Source organism: Hyperolius riggenbachi, chromosome 1 (assembly GCF_040937935.1).
Source record: "Hyperolius riggenbachi isolate aHypRig1 chromosome 1, aHypRig1.pri, whole genome shotgun sequence".
In the NCBI taxonomy this organism is placed as follows: domain Eukaryota; kingdom Metazoa; phylum Chordata; class Amphibia; order Anura; family Hyperoliidae; genus Hyperolius; species Hyperolius riggenbachi.
The window spans coordinates 68,215,190-68,239,255 of NC_090646.1; the positions used below are offsets into that span (position 1 = coordinate 68,215,190).

The 24,066-nt window shown below is 42.7% G+C and overlaps 1 protein-coding gene across 10 annotated transcripts in view; it reads left to right on the top strand.

Annotated features, from left to right (window-relative positions):
- The window catches only part of CTNNA2 (catenin alpha 2), a 3,078,224-nt gene that overhangs the window by 707,498 nt on the left and 2,346,660 nt on the right, over positions 1-24,066 (top strand). The gene's annotated exons all lie outside the window — the stretch shown is intronic.

The following is a 24,066-nucleotide window of genomic DNA, read 5'->3' on the forward strand; positions in this document are numbered from 1 at the left end:
TGTGGTATAAACAGTTGGTGAGGGTGAGGAAGGACATTTATTATTACACAAGTCTCTGCACAGCAGCTTCTGCGTCCCATGGTTATTCTCTTACATTTCATAAACTATTACAATTATGAAAAGCTTAGAGAACAGTTAAAGTGTACCTGTCATCAGGGGAAGAAGAGGCTTTATACCTCCATGGGGCTCTTTTCGGCCCCCTGTAGTCTATCAGCTCCCTCGGTATCCTCCTGGTGCCATCCGCTTTGGTGCAGTGAGTCCCAGTAAAGTCCACGACTCAGCTCAGCCGTGGACTACTGGGTATGAGTGGTCCCAGCTGCGTGATTCCGCGATTGCACTCCCATGATCGTGAGCATGCTGCGCCTGTGCAGTTACAAGCCTTAACTAACTGGGCAGGCACAGAACAGTATCAGCAATGGGAACATGATCCAGGAGGCACGCGTCCGGAGTTACGCATGCGCAGTACCGGGCTGACAGCGGCAGAAGGAGATGACCAGATAGACACCGAGGAAGCTTATGCACTACAGGTGGCTAGAAGTAGCCCCAAGTAAGTATAAATCTGCTTACCCAGTCTCAGGTTTACATTAAAGCTGAAGTTCACACCTTCAGCCTTTTCATTGTTAGTACAGATAACTTGGGAACTATTACCATTACTAACATAATCTTCATAGTTGATGCAGCTATTCCAAAGAAAATCCCCTTTGGAAAAGTTAAACATGTGACCCAGAGACTATGAAGTTGTCTTCCTGTGCACAGAGTCATCGCATAACCCCTCCCACTACCTCCCTCTGCTCTCTCTTGTGGGCAGGGTCAGCTTTGTGTTCACAGGACATTACCACCTGTTGTCCGTTCTCAACTGCTCCCTGGCTACCTCTTGGGTAATGATGGGATGTGGAAGAAGTTTGGACAGTTTACAGATTGCTGCTTAGTCTAATCAAAGGTCTAACCAAAGGGGCATCTGATATTAGCGTAGGAAATCAGGATTGCAAAGTAGTTCGGTAATAATGAGATAATAGCACAAAAATGTTTTCATTAAAAAGCCTGAATTAGGATTTTAACCACTTAATGCAGTGGGCTAATGGGAAGAAATGAACTTACACACATGTGGACTTAAATGCCCTATTTGAACTAAAGGTGCACAAATACAATATTTATAAATGTCCATATTGCAGGAAGTGGTTAAAGTAGATCTTAAATCTAACAGAGAAAGCAGCTCAGCAAAGTTATTGTAGAAATATTGTTAGAAATGATGATGGTAGCACAGTGATGGCTAACCTTGGCACTCCAGCTGTGGTGGAACTACAAGTCCCATGAGGCATTGCAATACTCTGACAGCTCTAAGTATAACGCGGGGAGGCAGAGGCATGATGGGATTTGTAGTTTTGTCACAGCTGGAGTGCCAAGGTTAGCCATCACTGTGGTAGCGCAATGATGAATGATTCCTCTTTGCAGTGCTCACATATCATGACCATTGATTCACTATTCATTAAATGTGATTTACTGGAGCTCCCCAAAGCTGTAGAACACAAGTGAAAGATCTGCTGTGGGTATTTTTAAATTGTCTTCTGTTAGGTGGAAAGGGTATGCAACCATTACCTGGAGCTGCAACAGATCATAATGAAGATAGGTGATCGGTTGCTGTCTTTAATTACTTGTCACTGGGAACACCATGACTCAAATTAAAGCCATGAAAGTCTTTGGAGGCCTTAAGATTCATAAGACTTATTTAAAGAAATGTCTTGGGGGGGGGGGGGGGATCTGAAGAATAATTGTTGACAAATGTCTGATTGGATTCCTGATTGGAATGCCTGTAAAAGAACCGCAAATGAGATTCAACCTTATAGACTGGGTGTGAATAAGTCCAAGGAGGTGCAAAGAACCAAGTTTGAGCAAAAATTGAGAGATTGACAGCATTTAACTTCAAAGAGTTTATAACAACTTTCCACACTATCCAGAGTATTTTTCTCCTGTTTCTTAAATGTGTAAAGGCCCTTTACCATCTGAGCTAAAATTACTTAAAGCACTGACTTAGAAGCAGTAAATTGGGCACCATCATAAGTTCTATTGCAATTAGTGGCTATGGTGGCATCTACTTGGTAATTTGGGCACTGGAGTTGCCAAACTTCGGTGGTAGCTGCTATGGCCGGCCCCTAGGGAGTAATTTCACAAATTAAACTCCAGCAGGTTAGTGGTAGTGACAGCAGCTATGGTCGGCGTCCGAATATGGCTGGCACATACAAAGTCATTTGGATGCTAGAGTTAGGTAATTGTAGGAAAACTTCATCAGAATAGTGGTAGTGATGGTGACTTTGGCCGCCCATCTCCTGTGAAGTAATTTGGGTTGTCTACTATAGTGGGATTGAGGTGATGACAGCCGCTATGGTCAGCTGCTGGTGGGATTGATGCAGTGAGTGATGGGGGTTTAGCTATATTAGCTGCGGTGGTTACTCTTAGAAATAAATAGGGGGGAGGTTAGTGTTAGGAGTAGGTGAGGGGAGGTCAGTGGTAGGTGTAGATAGGGGAGGGTTATTGTGAGAATTGGGGTACAGTGAGTCATAATTACCTATATTCTACTGTCGGAGATGGTAGAATGATATTCTACTTTCGGGATTTCCTTGCCACCATTTTACCAGGCGCCCCTTTTAAATGACACATTCATGTCACTAATTGCCCCTCTCAGGTGCTTCGAATCTGATGTTCCTGCCATAGCCAATGGCTTATTTTGGGATGAAGCCTATTAACCTACCAGCATGTTTTTGAATTATAATTCTTTGCTTCATTGCTTGATACCTGAGTGTTAGCAATGATGTGTTTATGAAATCCATGTGCCCATAAACTGCTGAATTCCGAGTGTTGTACTTCTGCTGTTCAGTCTTCTATCTAACTAATTAGCATAAGGTTTTAAACACAAGGCCCGTGGGCTGAATGCAGGCCTCCTTGCCATTTTAAGTGGCCCTTGAGAGCTTCAAATGTGCGTCATTGTAAGCAATAAAAGAAGACGGCAATAACTCATGTGACTCCCCCCTTCCCTCCCAGCTACATGATTAAAGAGACACTGAAGCGAAAAAAAATTATGATATGATTCATCGGCTGTGTAGTACGGGTAATTACTAGAACATTAGTTGCAATGAAAATATTATCATATTTTTATTTTCATTTATATAGTTTTTTTTTTTTTTTTTTTATAACATTGCATCAGTCTCTAATATTTACAGCTTACACACTACTAGAGATGTCGCGAACGGTTTGCCTGTGAACGGTTCCAGGTGAACTTTGGGGGTTCGCGTTCGCCTGCATTAGGCGAACTTTTGCAGAAGTTCGATTCGCCCCATAATGCTCTATTGAGCAAAACTTTGACCCTCCATATCACTGTCAGCAGACACATTATTGCCAAACACACTGGTCTCACTGCTGTAAGCCCGCCCTCCCTCCCTCCTCCAAGCAAGGTCCTTATACCATTTGACTCAGTTGTCTGCCTACACTAATTAGTTATGGGACAGCTGCTACACACTCTGCTAGGGAGCTTTTAATTAGCCTCTTGTGGGTCTCCTCCCTCCTCCCACCTACCCTTCTACCTATTCCCTCCTCCCTCCTACCGGAAGGAGGAGGGTCTCATCTGCCAGGGAATTATACTATTTCAAAAACTAGTTTACATCATCCCATTGCTGGGAATCGAACCCAGGTCTCACTGTGTGGTGGGCAAACACACTAAACACTGTACCACTACAGTAGTAACTGAAGCTGGCCTAAAATTTACCATTTATGCTCAATGCAATAGAAACATTAGGTTGCTTAAAGGGAACCTTAACTGAGAGTGATATGGATGTTTCCTGTAAACAATACCAGTTGCCTGGCAGTCCAGCTGATCTTTGTGACTGCAATAGTGGCTGAATCACACCCTGAAACAAGCATGCAGCTAATCCAGTCTGACTTCAGTCAGAGCACCTGATATGCATGCTTGTTCAGGGGCTGTGGCTAAAAGTATTAGAGACACAGGATCAGCAGGCGATTCAGGCAACTGGTATTATTTTAAAAGGAAAAATCCATATTCTTCTCCGTTTAGGTTCCCTTTAAGGATTTGTAGCATAAAAGCCAACTGACATTGGCTGGGATTTGAACCTGGGTCTCACTGTGTGGTGGGCAAGCACACTAACCACTGTACCACAACAGTAGTAACAGAAGGTGGCCTAAAATTTCGAATCTCAGCTCTGTCTGTTCAGTAAGCCAGCACCTATTCAGTAGGAGACCTTAGGCAAGTCTTCCTAACACTGCTACTGCCTATAGAGCATGCCCTCGTGGCTGCAGCTCTGGTGCTTTGAGTCCGTCAGGAGAAAAGTGTGATATAAATGTTATTTGTCTTGTCTACTTTTTCTCTTGTATTGAGCATAAGTGGTAAATTTTAGGCCAGCTTCAGTTACTACTGTTGTACTCACATTGGCTGGGATTTGAACCCGGGTCTCACTGTGTGGTGGGCAAGCACCCTAACCACTGTACCACAATAGACGGGATTTCCTGGAGGGCTTCCCCCGTCGCCATGGCGACGGGGCGGGATGACGTCACCGACGTCATGGACGTCGTGACGTCTAAGGGAGACCCGATCCACCCCTTAGCGCTGCCTGGCACTGATAGCCCAGGCAGCACAGGGGTCGGGGGGGGGGGCTCTGCGGCGGCGCGGATAGTGGCGAACCGAACCTTTCGCGGAGGTTCGCGAACAGGGTTCGCAAACCTAAAATAGGAGGTTTGCGACATCTCTACACACTACTCAGCATTCTAAATGATTTTACAGAGCAGGCTATTGAACTTTTGAACCCTTCTCTGCAGAGAAAAAGAAGATACGACTGGCAGTTGAGATAACAAGCTTCAGAAGACAGAGCTATATTTGAAAGTCATGGAGCTGAATGGCTTTTTTTGCATAGATAACTGGAGTTTAACTCTTCCTGTACTGGAAACAATATTAGACTTATGTCTCTGCTCCTAATGTTTTATTTCTTAGCTGTATTACACATGCAAATTATATCATAATTTTTTTTTCTGCTTCAGTGTCTCTTTAAATACCCACACATCTTCCCTCCCACCTCCATCTCCCGCACAGCAGAGTAGCACAGTGGAGCAGTGTAATATTTACCTGCTCCAGTGATGCATCTCTTCTGTTCTTCCTGGCTGTTGCACGCTCCGTGATACCTTCAACTTTTGATCACGACATCCAGTCAGAGTCGAGAGCACCCAGCCTAGAGAATGTGGCCATCAGGAAGTTCAGAGGAGACCCAAAGCAGGACTGAGGCAGATCATATTAAACCACTCTACTGGCCTACTCTGCAGAAAGGGGAGGACCGGGCCCCCCACTGTCACCATAGTTACATCACTTAGTTTAAAGGTATTCTGAAGTGAAAATAAACGTATGATCTAATGATTTGTATATGTAGTACAGCTAATAAATAAACCATTAGCAGCAGCAATATGAGTCTAAAATTGATTGCAATGCAGGAAGAGTTAAACGCCAGTTGATATCTATGCAAACCAGCTTCACTGAGCTCTCTGACTTTAAAAGACACAGAGAGCTCTGTCTTCTGAAGCTTATTATCTCAACTGTCTGTCACTGTGTTTTGTTTTTTTCTCCAGAGGAAAGTTCAAGAGGTCACTAGGCTGCTCTGTGAAATCATTTAGAATGCTGAGTAGTGTGTAAACTGCAAATATTAGATAATGATGCAATGTTATTTAAAAAAAAAATCTATCTATCTATCTATCTATCTATCTATCTATATATATATATATATATATATATATATATATCTGAAAATAAAAATATGAGACTATCTATTTTCTCTGCTACTAATGTTCTGTTAAAGCGGATCAGAGATGAAAAACTAACTATAACAAGTAACTTCTCTATATATCTTATGTACAGTTTAGATGGTTTAAACAGCAAATCTGTCTGCATACTGCTTTAATAGAATATGATTATTTCTTCCTGTGGTACAATGACAGCAGCCATGTTGTTTGTTAACATTACACACAGCCAAGCTTATCTGCACCATCAGCACTCAGACTGTGAAAAAAAACTAATCCCCCTCCTCCTCCCTCCCTCCTCTCTGCCTCTGAAATCTCTGGCTAGTAATACCTCCACCTCCTTCTGCTCAGATTGAGCTCCCATGAGCCCTTGCTACTGCCAAGGCTCTCTGAAAACTGTGGGCAGGGCTTGGTTAGTTTATAGAGAAATAGAGTATTAAAACAAAAAACGTATTTAGCTTGAGGAATGCCCTATAAACAATAGGAAAGGAACACAATTATGCAATGAGTAAAAGTTTATCTCGGATGCACTTTAACTATCCGTACTACACATACAATTCTTTATATCATTTTTTTTTCCGCTTCAGTGTCACTTTAAGATTTTTAAATACATGTTACATTTTGCTAAACAATTTTGGCTTGCGATTTAGACTTAATTTCAGATTTTGGCCCTTTACTTGATTTTGACGCCCCTGAATTAGCCCCTCTCCCCTATCAGCTCTAACATGACTCCTCTGCTGTACTGTACTCTGCTGTACAGTATGCACTGTGTAATAGCGAACTAACCCGCTTCCAGGGGCAGCACATCTCAATAAGCTGCAACCTTTTATCCTTCAACCTGACCAGGTATATAAAATATTCACTTCTTAAAACCAAAGACCTCCCTCAAGTGGAAACTCTGCCACGCTGTAACATTAACATTGTAATAGGCAGCCATTAGAATATAATTGAGCCAACCTCCTTAAGAATTTCCTCCGAAAAAAAGGTGACTTAATCCTACTGAATTATTGAAGCGTGACCATCTAATTCAGCTTTAACTTTCCAAACCCCATAAATCATCCCTTAAACAGACTGACAGTTCCTCTAATTTGTTAACTCCAATATTTGCCTGAATTATCATGAATTGTAAATTAAGCCGTGGCGGCTAAGTAGGAAGATTGCCTCTCGCCGAGCTCAGGAAATACAAGTGGGCATTTTTTCAAGTTTTGATATAAGCCGGCCTCATATTGAAACTGATGTCTTGTAATCAGAGTAGTGACATTTCCATTTTGAATGCTCTCTGAAACATGCGGGTATTGGATAATTGCCGACCCGTACTTCAGGATGGATGGAGATGACTTTTTATGCTTTCCATACTGACATTTACAGGATAACTGAGATTTCACAACACTGACTCTATACCTTTTCCACAGAGCAATCCAATCGCTAATACAGATAGATAAGGAGGAACTGTAACCAAGGATTTAACTTCATCCTAATCAGTAGCTGATACCCCCTTTCCCATGAGAAACCTTTACCTTTTCTCGAATAGATCATCAGGGGGATCTGTATGGCTGGTATTGTGGTGAAACCCCTCCCACAGTGTGATGTAACCACTCCCACAGTGTGATGTCAGGACCTGGGTTTTGGCAGTTTCCTGTCTGTGAGCCTTGTTGCATTGTGGGAAATTGCGTCTGTTTCCAACTGCCAAGAAACCAGTATCTCCCTCTATGCATATAGATATCTATAAAAAAAAACTATCTTTTAGCCTATCACATTGTTAGGGGGTGTGGTTATAGAAAATGGCAGTTGGTGCGGGCTGTTTTTTACATGTCTGCCTGTAGTAAAGATGATTACATGCAGGCTGTTTGGGGATCAAACAATATAAACAAAATATATGGCGAATATCAATTAATTATTGATCTCTTTTCTATTTTTTAACTTCTCACTTTGCAATGTATTGATTTATTTTTTACCCTTTTCGCTAAAGTTCCTCTTTAAAGCCCACTTTAAGACTCAACTTTATTAAAGCAATACTGTAGTGAACCTGTAAAAGAAAAAGTTAGATACTTACCTGTGGAGAGGGAAGGCTCTGGTTTCCGCAGAGCCTTACTGGTCCTCTCGGGTACACTTTAACTACTTTAGTACCGCGGCGATTGAAATCTACGCCCTGTTTCGGTGGGCTCCTGGCTGGCAGGATGTAGATTTCAATCACCGCGCGCATCTGCCGTTTCCGTCGCTCCCCGCCGATCGCGCCGCTCAAACCCCGACGTGTCTTGTCGCAGATCACTGGCTCTGCCTGTCTCTATGACGGCAGAGCCCTGTGAGCGGGTCGGGAGCCGATTTCATTGGCTCCTGGCCATGTCTATCAATATAAGCCACTCCCATTGGCTTACATTGATAGACACGGTCAGGAGCCAATGAAAGCGGCACCTGACCGACTCACAGGAACTCTGCTGTCATAGAGACTGCAGAGTCTGTCAGGAGGATCCCGGCGTGCGGCGGTGACGGTGGTTGCGGCGGGTATGAGCGGCGATTCGTCGGGATTCAGTCAATATTGTACCAGTGGTCTCTAGTCCTTAAGGGGGCAGAGACCGCTGGTACTTAAAGTGCATCCGAGGTGAACTTTTACACATTGCATAATTGTGTTACTTTCCTATTGTTTATAGGGCATTCTTCAATCCAAATACTTTTTTGTTTTAATATTCTAATTCTCTATAAACTAAAAAAGCCACGCCCACAAGGTTTCAGAGCCTTGGCAGTAGCAAGGGCTTATGGGAGCTCAGTCTGGGCAGGAGGAGGGGGAAGTATTACTAGCCATTGATTTCAGAGGCAGAGGGGAGGAGGGAGGAGGAGAGGGGATTAGGCTGATGGCTCAAGATACAGATAAGCCTGCCTCTGTGTAATGTTTACAAACAAAATGGCTGCTGTCGTTGTATCACAGGAATACATATTCATATTCTATTAAAACTGTTTGTAGCTAGATTTGCTGTGTAAACCATCTAAACTTTAGATAAGATGTATAGACAAGTTACTTGTTATAGATAGTTTTTCATCTCGGATCCGCTTTAAGTGGTTAAAGTGTAACAGACGGACATAAAATTAAAAATCAATTATTTATTTTTAACTGGTAAACAAGTAATACGGATGCTAACCAGGCAATCCAAAAGTTAAAATCACTATTACTTTTCTTGTTAATAAATGATCATTCCCCAGTTTACCTGACTCTTATTTGGTACATCTGCCACACAAAGGAACTTGCATGGCATGCTGGGTTGTCTTCTTTGCTTCTTTACTTTCCTCTCAGACTTAAGTAATGAAGCCTGATTGGCTGAAGCCTCCCCCCCCCCCCCTGTTTTCCCCTCCCACACCTCTGTTCCTGTCTGATTGGCCAATATTTCTCATGCTGAGACAATGCACTTTCTACTGCAGAGCTGGATGGGGAGTGCCTGAAGACTGTTGGGATGCATGCAATGCATACACAATCAGGCAGAGGAGAGTAAGTGAGGAAATGACATCAGGATTTGCCTCAAGATAGACACAGTTAAAATGGAGAATCCTAAAATAGATTTTCTCTTATTTTACTAAAGAAACATCACTAAAATCAAAACGTGGACAGAGTGCAATACATATGTTATGTAAGTAGAGCAAGTATTTATCTACTTATATATGTGGGGTATTTTTCTGAGATGGTATGGCTGACTGCTCCTCTTTAAGGAAGAGTGCAGGTCATGTGAGAAGGTGTTTTGTAATCACATCTTGGAAATGTCTTGGTTGGAAATTATGTTGTATTCCGCATGCTCTGGAGAGCATGACCCCAAGCCACTCCTCCATTTCACTCTCCTTTCCTTATTTCCTCCCTCAACCGGTCCTATGGGAGAGGCTTTGACAGCTTGGCCACACCCCCTGCACCCTAGTTACCACTATTCAAAGTATCTATACAAGTGATTATTACCAGCACAGGACCAATAGAGAGCTAATACTGTAGTTGAGGGAGGGCCCTTTGGGGCCTCTCTGGCCCAGGGGCCCCAATGCGGTCGCAACCTCTGCAACCCCTATTGCTACGCCCCTGCTGGACTGCACAGAGAAACAGTTCTCTGCACAGCACCAATGCTTTCATCAAAACAATGGTATTTAGAGAGGTTTTTTACTAAATGTAGCGTAATTAATACAATTGTAAATGTTTTACAATATTACTTTATAAATGTTTTATTCAGTGGGTTTACCCATTGTACATCTTCACTGCTGAAAAGGCACATCACTGTGGAAGGTTTGTTTGTTGTGTGTTCCAAAGTGAGCAGAAACAACACCTGGTCGCCCAGAGTGCTCTGGGGCAGAAGCCTGCGTGACATCATAGCCTAGGCTAAACATCACTGGGAGGGCGGGGTTACATACCAATGTAAAGCAATATACAGATATAAGAACTGTTTAGGACACTGGATACAGGATAATTAACGTAAAAATGGACAGCCTAAATAAAGTATTACCTGTCCTTTATTACTAACAAAAGAACTACAAAGGCAATCAAAAAAAACCTGCATATAGACATACAATTCATCCACTGATTTTTCATATTCCAGTTTACAAACTATGTATACTCGACTATAAGTCTAGAGAGTTAGGCCTGATTTAATAAATAAAAGCATAGGGGTCGACTTATACACGAGTTACAAGCGACACAGCAGACTGAATAATGTGTGTACTATTAATAACATTCCCATGTGTAGCAATTTGCCCTGTGGTAAGTGACATTTTCTTGATAAACAAAAGGCCAAGAAAACACATATGTAAAAGTTGTGGCCACACCAATTAACAAGGAAAGGGGCAGGAGGGAAATACTGGGCTGCAGGAAGGGGGGTGAATTGTTGCTGCACTTGGGGACCTGGAGGAGTTATTGGTTGCACTTAAGGGACAGGAGGGATTAATGGCTGCAATATGTAAGGCAGTGAAGTCGTTATATTGAACCTCCAGACCAAAAATGTACTCAGCAGCACTGAAAGGGCTTGGTGTTTCTTAAAGAGACACTGAAGCGAGAAAAAAAAATGATGGTATTATGATTTGTATGTGTAGCACAGCTAAGAAATAAAACATTAAGATCAGATACATCAGTGTAATTGTTTCCAGTACAGGAAGAGTTGAGAAACTCCACTTGTTATCACTATGCAAACAAGCCATTAAGCTCTCCGACTAAGTTAGTCGTGGAGAGGGCTGTTATCTGACTTTTATTATCTCAACTGTTCCGGTACTATTTACTTTTCCTCTGCTAGAGGAGAGGTCATTACTTCACAGACTGCTCTGAAAGACTCATTTTGAATGCTGAGTGCTGTGTAATGTGCACATATTATAGAATGATGCAATGTTAGAAAAAACACTATATACCTGAAAATAAAAGTATGAGAATATTTTCTTTGCTGCTAATCTTCTAGTAATTATTCATAGTACACAACCAATTCACTATATCATATTTTTTTTCCGCTTCAGTGTCTCTTTAAGTTTTTACAGCATCAGAAATTTGTTTTTCTTATCAAAGACTTACTATTAGCTGCACAGAAGCTAAGCTGCGCACATCAAAGAAAACTGCCCAGGCATTTTTCCCCTGATGCTGTGCAAAGCATGATGGGATTTCTGATGTTGTTGTTCTCATTGCCTAGCAACTGGGAGGGGTGATCATGACACAGGACAGTTGGGACTGTGTCTCATGCTCCCTGTCACCTCCTTTCAACCAAAAAGATGGCTGCCCTCATGAAATCACAAACATTTGCTTGTTCTTTTAAAACAGGGTGGGTAAGAGATTATATAACCTATTTATTTTTAATTAACATAACTAATGTAACTTAATGACAGTATGATTGATTAGGCTGAAGTTCCTCTTTAACCCCTCCTGAGCCCCAAGTGCAGCTGTTAATTCTTACTTTTCCCCAAGTGCAGCCATTAACTTTGCTGCGTAGACTTATGCTTGAGTCAATACAAAATTCCAGCTTAGGAGTAAAATATTGGAGTTGACTTATACACAAGGTTGATTTATATTCGAGGATATACAGTAATCTGTGAGCTCAAAGCACTTTACAGGGACCAATACAGCAATACATACAGTGGATACAGGAAGTGTGTGTGTGGTGCTAAAAGCAATTCATTGCAACATGAATAAAAACATAGTGGCTGGATAGTGTAATGGTTAAGGGCTCTGCCTCTGACACAGGAGACCAGGGTTCAAAACTTGGCTCTGCCTGTTCAGTAAGCCAGCACCTATTCAGTAGGAGACCTTGGGCAAGTCTCCCTAACACTGCTACCGCCTATAGAGCGCGTCCTAGTGGCTGCAGCTCTGGTGCTTTGAGTCCACCAGGAGAAAAGTGTGATATAAATGTTCTGTGTTTGTTATCCTGAATAATGGTTTACATTCTACTATAAGTCATTACAATGCCTCTTTCATTAGAGTTTAAATATGTATTATTATTATTATTTATAATAGCACTGAAATCTTCCACAACACTTTTCTCATTAACAGTCCCTCAAATGAGCTCACAATCTGATCCCTACTGTAGTCAGTCAATGTCTCGTATTCTTATTGTAGTCTAAGGCCAATCTCGGGGGGGGGGGGGGGGCGCAATAAACCTATCTGTATTTCTTTTGGTTATGTAAGGAAATCAGAATACCTGAAGAAAACCCACAGGGACAGCATACAAACTCCATGCGAATACTGTCCTTAGCCAGACTTGAACCAGGGACCCAGGCGCTGAGAGGCGGGACAACATACAAACTCTGTGCAGACACTGTCCTTGCCCAGATTTGAATCGGGGACTGAGTGCTGTCCACTATGCCACCATGCCTCCAGATTCCCTTTAAATGTGGAGCTCTGCAGTATCCACTTTGCATCTCCAGTATATAGGGGGTTGTTCCGCAGTCTCTTTTGAGTAATAAATGAATGACCTGCGCCTTCTATAGATTTATCTTTATGTGCACCGTGTCATTGCATGGAGCCATGTTTTTATAAGCCTGAGTCTATTGAGCAGTGTGATAAAACCTCTCCAGACCTAGTCTATTTGCCTGGACATGATTTATTATTTCATGTATACAGCCTGTGTGCAGCAAGACACATAGATCATAAGTAAGGCTGAGCTAGAATATTGAGATTTTTTTTTAGCAGTTTTCCCGTCTTAAAGTGAACCTTAAATGAAAATAAACTGATGAGATACAGTTTTATCTATTCTCCCACTCCTTAAAAATATTTTGATATCCCATAGTTTTATGTTATGTTTAACAGCTTAAAAAAATTAGATGTATTGTTTTGTCTCATTCTCAGCTCAATGGCACAGTCTGCCCCATGTCTCAAAGGGCTAAAATACTGTATATTAACCGTTGACTCCTTCTCCTCTCTCTCCTCTTTTTCCAACCCCCCTCTAACTTAATCTGCCCCCCCCCCCTCCCTTTCCCTCCCCCTCTTTCTTATTTTTAGCCTTGTCTATATTTGCTACTTTATGTCATCATGCAGCTTAAAAAAGGCTGCTATTTATTATCATAAGTTAGAAAATAGATTTTATTTTTGACATCTTGTATTTTTAATTTGGGTCCACTTTAAATATTTATTGGGTTAATACTGGCCCTTTTATTTCTATCCGGAGTCGTGCTTTAGCGGTGAGATGTGTCAGGACTGCTGCCTGTAGACAGCCCCGGACTCTGCAGCACAACATGAAACTTCTGCCATTTATCTATGTTAAAATGACATGTTAGCCGTGAGGCTGTGCAGGATAGAAGCACGCTGGGTTGATGAAAAGAACGGAAGGTTCAATAATATCTGACAAGAGGTCACAAAGCCACCGGGCGCTCTCAGATCTCCTCTCATTCATCCTATTGTTTCTTAGTAAAAAGCCCCAATGTTCTGCGGCTCCTCTTCATTCGTAACTCTTCACGTCATTCCCGGCTTCCTTTCTCATTGCTTTGTTGGCAAAGTGAATTAAAGCATTTCTGAAATATTACTATGGGAAGTATGTGCTGCTTATACTCTGCTGTAAGTTAACTCTGAGTCCGAGGGAGCCGATAATATTGTCATAGTAAAGTTTTCTTCACAGAGAAGTTTTAAAATCCTATAATATAATAATTCTTCAGTACCTATAAGGCGATCGATGTAATAACAGCACAGGAGATTCGGGCGCAGCCGGCACTGCCGTAGACAGTAATAGGGATTACGGCTATAGCGGTGCACAGTAAGTAACTTTGGCGCCGTCAGAAGACAGAGCTGGAGGGGGAATAGTAATTAACGCCGCCGGGACTTGTGCAGCAGCAGGATAAGCTGTATATCGTCTGTATCCTGCACCCAAGTCTCCCGGCGGCGATTTCATATGTATGCCCTATAAGGAGATTTCACAAGCTGATAGTGGCCTGTTTGTTTACATTCAGACCAGGAAGTGAAGGGAGAAATCCTGGCAGTGTAGAAGGGAGCACAGGGGAAGTGTCGGCAAGTACGTGAGAGTAAGCTCTTCGACTGCTGCGTCACTTGTCGCAAAATGAATTGCTGCTAGTGGCGCAGTCCTGAAATCAATCAGGAATTGTTTACAGAATCAATTTCTAGCAAATTTGATCAAATGATTGATTCGCCTGGATATTGATAAAAAAAAAGACCAGTGTATGGACAACTTAAAGTGGAACTGTAGACTGCAAAAAAAAAAAAAAAGTGTCACTTACCTGGGGCTTCTGCCAGCCCCCCTGCAGCCAACCTGTTCCCACGCAATCACTCACCGATCTGGCCCCCCGCCGCGGCTCACTTTCAGTTCGCGCAGTTTGGGAGAACTACGCCTACACGGCCCTGGCCACGCGCCTCCTCGATCCCGTAGCCGGACGTGTACTGCACAGGTGCAGTGGAGATTTTCTCGTACTGCGCCTGCGTAGAGAGCTCCTGGCTACAGGGTCGTGTACTAGGATACGTGTGGCCAGGGCGCAATGGAGATCGACTTAAAAGTGAGCCGCTGGGGAACAGAGGATCGGTCCAGGACTGCGAGGGCACAAGTCACCTGCAGGGGGCTGGCAGAAGCCCCAGGTAAGTGAAACACTTTTTTCAGAAGTTTACAGTTGCGCTTTAAGTCAAACAACCATTTTTTTAATTATAATTATTGGCTGTAATCTTTGTTTTATACTTTGGTAGGGCTATTTTTATTAATCTTTCTGCTGACAAACGTCAAACGGGAAGGACCTATGGTCAGCAAACTCTCTTGTATTATTAGAGACTATTATTATTATATTTTTTTTTTTACTTTTATATTATTATTATTATTATAATAATAATAATAATAATAATAATAATATTTAAAATCTAGTTAAAGCATTATCCCTTAAAATATTCTCTTTACTCTTATTACTAAAGAAACTTTCTGTTCCCATTTTCTTCATTGTGTACAGAGCAGGTTAGTAAAGTAGTGCTGTAACTCCTTAGAGCAAACATCTTTGTCAAGACAGGCGCCTCTCTCTGAAATCGTTCTTGTGAATTGGCCCTTGGAGACATCTTTTAACAAACCTTCTTTGTGACAGCTGTTAAATAAAATAAAGCTACTGCAATCTACTGGTTCAAAATGCATTCATGTCATTACTTTTCCATTCCTTGTCTCAATAATTAAATCTAAAAGTGACAGACAATTTGCTGATGGTGGAAATAAGTTACTTATCCCAAAGCTCTCCCTCTCCTTGCATGTCCTGGTTCTCTCCTCAGGTTGTTTCCCCAGCTACTGCAGAAGCATGTACCGAGTTCCTGTCGGTCAGACATATCAGAATAGCAGGATAGCCTCTGATATTGGTTTAGTCTTTGTTTAAAATTGGTGTTGGGGACAGAGGTGTAACTAGACTTAATAGGACCCCCCTGCAAAAATGATAGCATGGGGCCCCCTTAGTCCCCGAACCTCATGCGGGTTACGTAATCGGGAGCCAGCGAATGGCAGCAGAGTGTTCTGCTGTGAAGCCGCATCTGGAAGCAGGAAAAAATGACACATGCTCCTGCACAGGGTTTTTGTGAGCAAACAGGGAGGTTTTATTGCTAATTGGCTGCACTTGCTGCTTTCTGGAGAGGGAGGAGGAGGGGCCTCCAAAGCCTCCTGGCCCCCCCTGTTATGGCAGGGGTTGCAGGGGTGATTGCTATGCCCATGGTTGGGGATGTTTGTATAGGAGATATGAAGCAGCCAGACTTTTAGCTTGACCGTTCCTGTAGGCTGCTTTCACAGTGGGACGTTACAGGCGCACGTTAGAGCAGCCTGTAACACAGCCCAACTCACAGCAATGCTAAATCAATGGGCTATTCACAGTGCCCACGTTGCGTTGGAGTATAACGCTGCACGTTCAATGAAAGTGCAGCATGCTGTGCGTTATACTCCTATTTGGCTGCGTTCGGATGTTTGCACATGCACAGTACTGTTTTTTTTTCTCTTTTTTATTTGCCGCATGCGCCGTTTTCGTTCGATAGTATGCGTCAAAAAGTACGCATCACGGACGCATCAAGAGACTCATAACGCGGCTCTATATAACGTCCAACTTCAATACTAACATGCGTTACGTTAGGGGCACGTTATGCAACCTTAACGTCGCATCTAACACAACGTCTTGGTGTGAAAGAGCCCTTAGACCTTGTTCACATTGCGTTCGGCTCGCGTGTCCGTCCGCTGTGGGCTTTTTTTTCCGCTTTTTAAAAAAGTAATAATATACCTATACCTATACCAAACCGCCTCAAAAATGGCCAAGGTAGCGCTTTTCTAAGCAGATCGCAAACGAACCGCTCAGATATGAACCCTCTCACAGAGAATCATTGCACAAGCGCTTTCAGGGAGATTTTGAAAATTGCTTGTGCTTAAAATGTTACAAAAACGCCTATAAAGTGAACTAAGCCTAAAGGCTTTTACACCTGTCCTTTGCATTTGTGGCGCAATGCTCTTATACTGCTTCACATAAATGTCAAATAGAGGATTTTTGGAAGGCTTCAGATTTGCTTTAAAGTTCATCTGAAGCGAGAAGGAAATGGAGGCTGCCATATTTATTAACTTGTAAACAATGCTGGTTACCTGGCTTTCCTACTAATCTTTCTGGCTGCAGTAGTACACCTGAAACAAGCATGCAGCTAATCCAGTCAGACTTCCGTCAGAAACATCTGATCTGCATGCTTGCATCTATGGCTAAAAAGTATTAGGGTGCGTTTCCACTTGTGCGGCGCGATATGCTCGCAGAAAACGCGTCAACGAATCCGCATATGGTTGCGGATTCGTTGTCGTTTTCATGCGGATTTGCACGCGGAATCGTTTGCGATTTTAACGCGATTTAAACCATGTCAATGCCGGCAAGCATTGACATGGGTTTTTAAATGAAATCACATGCGGAAACGCAGGGAAAACCGCAAGACTCAAGTGCTTGCGGTTTTCCTATTTAGTTACATGACCGACGATTCGCGTGCGGGCGTGCGGCGTGCGAATTCTGACGGCTCTGCTGTGCAGATTTTTTCTGCAGAGCGAGCTGCACAGAATTCCTGACAAGGGGAAACAGCGCCATCCACTTGTATTGGTTGAGCAAATCTGCATGCAGGAAACACATGCAGATTCGCTCTAGTGGAAACGTACCCTTAGTGGCAGAGCATTCGCTCTAGTGGAAACGTACCCTTAGTGGCAGAGCATCAGCAGGACAGCCAGGCAGCTAGTATTTCTAAAAGCGGATCTGAACTCAGAACTTCCAGTCTGCTCTAAAAGATAAGCCACAGCACAATCACCTTTAAAGAAAAAAAAATTATTGCTCACAGCTAATACAAATCCTGCAATAAATCTGCAGTGTGTCTACTTCCTGTTTTCATGAAAGCAGACATAGGGCTAACATCCTGTGTTTACAAATGTAACTCTCTAAATACATACAGGGTGCATTCCTCTATGGAGTTCAGGTCCACTTTAAGGGAAATAAATATGACAGCCTCATTTCAGGTGTCCTTTTAAAGCGGATCCGAGATGAAAAACTAACTATAACAAGTAACTTCTCTATACATCTTTTATAAAGTTTAGATCATTTACACAGCAAATATAGCTGCAAATAGCTCAACAGTTTGATTATTTATTCCTGTGATAAAATGAGGGCAGCCATGTTCTGTTTGTCACATTACACACAGGAAAGCTGATAGCATCTCCAACTCTGCTATGAAAGGAACACAATGATGCAATGAGTAAAAGTTTATCGGATCCACTTTAAAGTTAAAAATAAATTACATTGTAAAATGGCTATATGAGTGAAATTTTGCAAAAAAAACAAACAAACAAAAAAAACTTTTGTATTATGAACATTTGAGAAATGATGCTGCGTTTGGGATTTCGCATTCACGCAGGTCACGCCCCTCTCTTTTATCAGCAGTACAGAGTCTCTTCCAATGTTCGGAGAAGCGTAAAATCACTATAAAAATCGACAAAAGCGTAATTGATACACGCTAGCAGGCTTAGAGGTCACCTTTCTGTTTTGTTTTAGACTACGAAAACTCATCCAGCAAACCATCTGTTGAGTAATTTCTTTGCCAAACATAAAATGCACATTTTCTGACAATTTTATATTGCCAGTTCAGTTAGAGAAAAAGACTGATTAGAGAGGTTTGACATGGCAGCAGCTCTCTTTCAGTTTCAGTAACTGGTGGATGGTACTTTCAACAGATCATAATACAGCAGTATGGCTCTGATTCAATAAACTTATCTCACAGTCAAAAAACAACTAAAACAAGTAAGGAAAGTAACATCAAGCTTACTGCTTTGCTTGTGCTAAAGAGTTCTTGATCTACAAAATATTTCATGAATTTTTCTCATCTTAACAGGGACAGCCATACTATCCCAGAAAATAAAACACATGTATAATAAGTAGATAAATACCTGTTCGACTTACATAACTGTATTATATTGTCCACATTTCAATTTCACAAAATTTTACATAGTAAATAAAGAGAAAACGGTTCCAGGTATTTTCCATCTTTACTGCCCTTGACGGAAGTGAATCCTGATGCAATTTCCTCCCTTACTCTTTTTTTTCCTAGAAACTGCACTGTCGTATCTAGCTTGCTTTGTAAACACATGTGAGCACAGCATAGATCGTATTTCAGCAGCTTTACAGTGAACTGCCTTCAGCCAATCAGTGAGGAGCAGGAATGTGGGAGGAGAGATAACGAGCTTCCCTCTTCTTGGCAATGTGCCAAATAGAGCCAGGCTGATTGAGATAAGATCTATTACAATAGAAACATTAATGATGATATTGGAATGCTTGCAATGCAGGCTCAGGTTGTAGATTTGCATAATAAACACAGAGCAATGGGTCAATGGAATTACATGTTTTGGTTGACCATAACCTGCTTTAATTTCTGGTTAACATCTAGCTGAGTTTCAGGCTCAATGTGCAGTTATTCTTGTGTCCCCCTACAGTCCTCCTTAATCCTAAATGCAGGTTCTTACTTCATATGTATTACATGCAGAAGGGAAAGGGTTCATTTTGTTCAATTTCAAGTGTCATAGTACGAATTGTCTTTATTTTTTTTATCAAACGGTATAGATCCCAAGCACAAAGGTACAGCCCTGTCCCATTGGCTGGCACACCGGCTTTATCTTTAAATCTACAGTAAACAGATTATCTCAGACTGATTATTTAACCTAAAGGCCCGTACACATGCTGGGTGGATGTCCACCTGCATGAATTGAAGGGCCAACACTGTACAGATGCTTTGCTAGCATGTTGCTATGGGGTAAGGGGGGAGGTAGTCCTTATGCACGTGCGCGGGAATACACTTAGTGTTATGATTTCCGTCTGGTTCCTTACGCGCACTAAGTGTTACGTGCGCAAGCGTAAATCCTTGCACGTTTAAATTATGCGTGCGTATGCGTAAGGGGTACCGCATTCTACTGCGCATGTGTAATGCTATAATTTCTGCACCAAATCCATAGATTCACCAGTATATAAGCAGCACTGCCCTTAACTGCAATGCTGCTCATTCTGACAGCTTGGCTAACCATTGTTGGTGAACCTCTGCACTGAACTCTTGTTGGATTCCTCGTTGTGACCTTTGGCGTGTGACCTCGACTTCTGCTGATTATCCGCCTGCCCCGACCTTTGGCTTGTGACCCAACTTCTGCTGATTATCCGCCTGCCCTGACCTCTGGCTTGTGAACTCCACTTTGCTGTTCCGCCTGCCCTGATCCTTGGCTTGTTTCTTCGACTACATCTTCTCCACACAGCAGTGTCTCCTGTTCTCCTTGGTTACCGGTGGGGCAATCCCAGAGGTAGTAGTCCATTTCTCACTAGGAGTAGCGGCCCATCATCCCTTGCGAGGGTGCTCTGCTGAAGATCGTTTAGACTACATGCCCTGGGAGTGCCCACACCTACCACCTGTAGCTACGCCAACAAAGCCTGCTTCCTGATTTGCCTTGTAACAGGTAAAAGGCCGACTCCTCCCAGGAGTGATGCCTCATGGGATTCGGGTGAGGGGGACTGCTGTAAACATTTACGAGGCTTAGGAAGAAGGGGGCAAGATGGGCCATTCATGTACTAACCAATCAAAATAGGTTGTCTAATCGCTCATCTGCTTTCAATGGCTAAAACATCAGGGAGTTGACCTTTCAGCATCCAGGCCCAGAGAAGGTGCAGACGAACATATTCAAAGTGGAAAAATTACCAGGTCTTGACCTGGATTTAACTTCTGGCTGACCGTTTCACACCATTTGCCGTGAACGCAGCGGCAGGCGGAGTTTGCAGGGGAATGCGTGTGCCAATGTATGCGCATCCCTGCTTGAATGACGGAGGAAAATTTATTTAAAACAAAAATGTATTAATTTTTTTTAAAAGCAAACAAACATGCCGGCAGCAATCAGAGCCCACCAACAGAAAGGAAGTGTGTGTGTGTGTGGGGGGGGTTAATCACTTTTGTGCTTATTTGCACGACCCAGCAGTGAGCCCTTAAAGCTGCAGCGGCCTAATTTGTAAAAAATAGCCTGGTCACTAGGGGGTTGGGGGGGAGGGGGGTAGAGCCTGTACTTCTTAAACAGTTGAAGGCTATAAAAGCTCAGTTCTTTATTATATCACAGCGTAGGTACACACAATGTTTTGGCATGCAGGCCTTTGTCAACTTGTGAAAGGCCTGCGTACCGGAACATTGTGTGTACCTATGCTGTGATATAATAAAGAACTGAGCTTTTATAGCCTTTAAGGGCTGGTGCACACCGAGCGGCTTTTTCCCCGTTTTCAGATCCGCTTGCGGCTGCGGATCTGCTTGGTCAATGTATCTCAATGAGGTGGAGCACACCAGAGCGGCAGGCGTTTTGCAGAAACGAAAAATGCCTGGGTGAGGCATTTTTTGGATTTCGGATGCGTTTCTGCCCCAATGTTAAGTATAGGAAAAACGCAAACCGCTCTGAAAAACGCCTGTTCAGAGCGGTTTTGCAGGCGTTTTTGTTACAGAAGCTGTTCAGTAACAGCTTTACTGTAACAATATATGAAATCTACTATACTGAAAACCGCAGCAGCAATCCGCAAAACGCTAGCAAAACGCCTCATAAAAATAAAAAAAAGCGTTTAAAAATCTGCTAGCGTTTTGCGGATCTGCTAGCGGGTTTTGGTGTGCACCAGCCCTAAATCCAGGCCGAGACCCAGTCATTTTCCACTTTAAAACCATTCCTGTACTAACTCTGTTTACAGTGCTTGTTCTCTGATATCAAAGCTACAGCAAATTTGTTTAGCAATTGAGGTTGTCAGTGTATGTTGAATGTAACTATATTAATATATAACATTTCATATTTAGTGCATTTGTTTTTCTTTGTGTGTGCTAAACATGACAATTGAGCTAGCATTGTGTATGAACTTTTTTTGTTTTGAATTGAATATCTCTGTTTTGGTTAAGTTAAAAAATTTGGTTCAGTTAAAAAATTAAATTACATTTGAGCAGTTGCATTTTGGTTTTCCATTCTTTAAACATTGCTGGAGGGTTTTGCATTTGTTTTTTAATCTTTGTTTTTTCTTTATAAAAACCCGTTGCCATTGAAACTACTAGGGGGGACTATAAAATACACCCACACACACCCCCACACACCCACACACCACACACACACCACACACACCGTACCATTAATCTGTTTTCAGTATGTTGTGGAAATACACAATTTATGCCTTTTGTAGTCATACATCTCTTAATTATTTTGCATTTGTAAAAAAGGTGCCTAGATGGGAAGCTCAGTCCTACACTATGCCATTTCATAGCAGCTGTAGGCCCTTTCTAATCTTGTCACAACGTAAGCAGTTAATCTGAACTTCATTTCCCATCATTTTTAATTTTTACTCAGCAGCCCTAAAAAGATCACTGGGCATGGCCATTATAATTGGCAAGTGGCTAAGGGAACACAGATTCACTTTAAAATACAAAAGTCCTTATCCATTTTACTTTTTATTCCAAGTTTCCTCCTAGGAGATACTGTATTTTTTGGACTATAAGATGCTTGTTAGGCTTGGAGGTGTAATCTCCACAGTCAGCATGCAACACATAAACTGACGTGAAGGAGGTACACACACCAGCACAAGGGATCAGGATATCCCCAGTTTAGTGGAGGAGAGGACTGACTCCAATAGGAGATTGTGGTGCACAGAGCCGGTGCAGATCCGAACAGCCACAAACAACACTTTCGTAATAACGTCTCAGCGCAAAGTAGCGCTGAGCGCATAAACCAGGACTGAGGAGATCAGGACAGGTAGACAGAATGAACGCTTGCGTAACTAGCCACTACTTAGTGACAGCAAGCGTCCACAATAAGACAGACTGGAATGAGGCAGCCAATGCGTTTGCAGCGATGGCGTGCCTCACAAAGACAGGACAAGATAGTCAGGAAATAGCAGGATCAAGATAGATGAACGTAACACAGACAAATATACAATAAGTATGTTTTCCTAGCGTATTACAATTACAGCTATCAATGAAACTGTTTGTAACGTCTGACTAACATATGTATATATCGGCAATGAACCGATATATGACATAAGCAGGAACACTGACTAGCACTGGAGCAATACAGGGAACAGGACTCAGAAGGATTCGCTATCTCTTCGCAGAGATGAACGCAATCCACAAGCAGTAACAGGACAGGATTCAGAAGGATTCGTTATCTCCTCGCAGAGATGAACGCAATCCACAAACAGGACCAGGAGCAGGATACTAGCTCAGCACGGGTGCTCACGATACGCGCAAACTACCAAAACGTGCTGGAAGGCTGCCTAACTGAACACAGGAAATAAACAGTTTGTGTACGTATATATCAGCGACACTGATGTATCAACGTAACACGAATACAAGGAAAATAACAAAATGCGCAAGTATGCGTATATATTGGCGATGAACCAATATATGACACAAGACAAGCAGAGTAACAACTTCTAGAACAAGAGCAGAACTAGGAGGACTCGCTGACCCCTTCGCAGGAGTCAGCGCAGTCTACACGGACTAGGAACGAGGTGGGGCACGAGCAGAGTAACAGACAGAATCTGAGACTATGGTAGCCCATCAAGCATTGCAGGAAGCAGTTTTTTATACTGAGGTCATTCAATGGGAGCAGACCTGCAGATTCCCACACAAGTGAATGGTAATTAATCACAGGCTGACAGCAGGAAAAGGCAGACAATGATATGCAGCCTGCAGGAAAGGGATTGCCCCTCCATTGCAGCAGACAATGTTTGTTTACACAAAAGCATATTAAACTGTCATTAACTTCAGAGCGACTGCAGATGGAATCAGCAACTAGTTTAAGTGCAAACCAAACTATGCAAGAAAATGCATGTAATGACATCAGAACTGCTTGGGTTACAATACCACTGCAGCCAGCAGTAAACGCTGTAGACATGATCATAACAATGCTCCTGACCATAAGACACACCTAGGTTTAGAGGACCAAAACCAGGGGAAAAAGATAAATACTAAACCTAGTGCATCCATAGTGAAGGGGCATCTTGTGGATTATTCCCCCTTTGTACCTCATGCACCCTTGTACCTCTTGTGTCTCCATGTGTTGTCCTCTGTCCCCCATGTGTCCTCATGTGTCTGCCTGTGTCCTCCTCTATGCCCCTTTGTGTCCCCTTGTGTCTTCCTCTTTGCCCCTTTGTGTCCCCGTGTCCTTTGTTTGTCCCCGGTGTCCTCCTCGGCATGGGCACAGTACAAGGGCGTCCCTGACATTGGGGGGAGGTTGGTGGTTTGTATTGGCAGGCATTCACAAATCAGGAACTCCCTGAATTTGGACGTTGGGACGCAGTGATTTTTCTTCCCCCCCCCCCTCCCCCCACTTTTTGGGGAGGGGG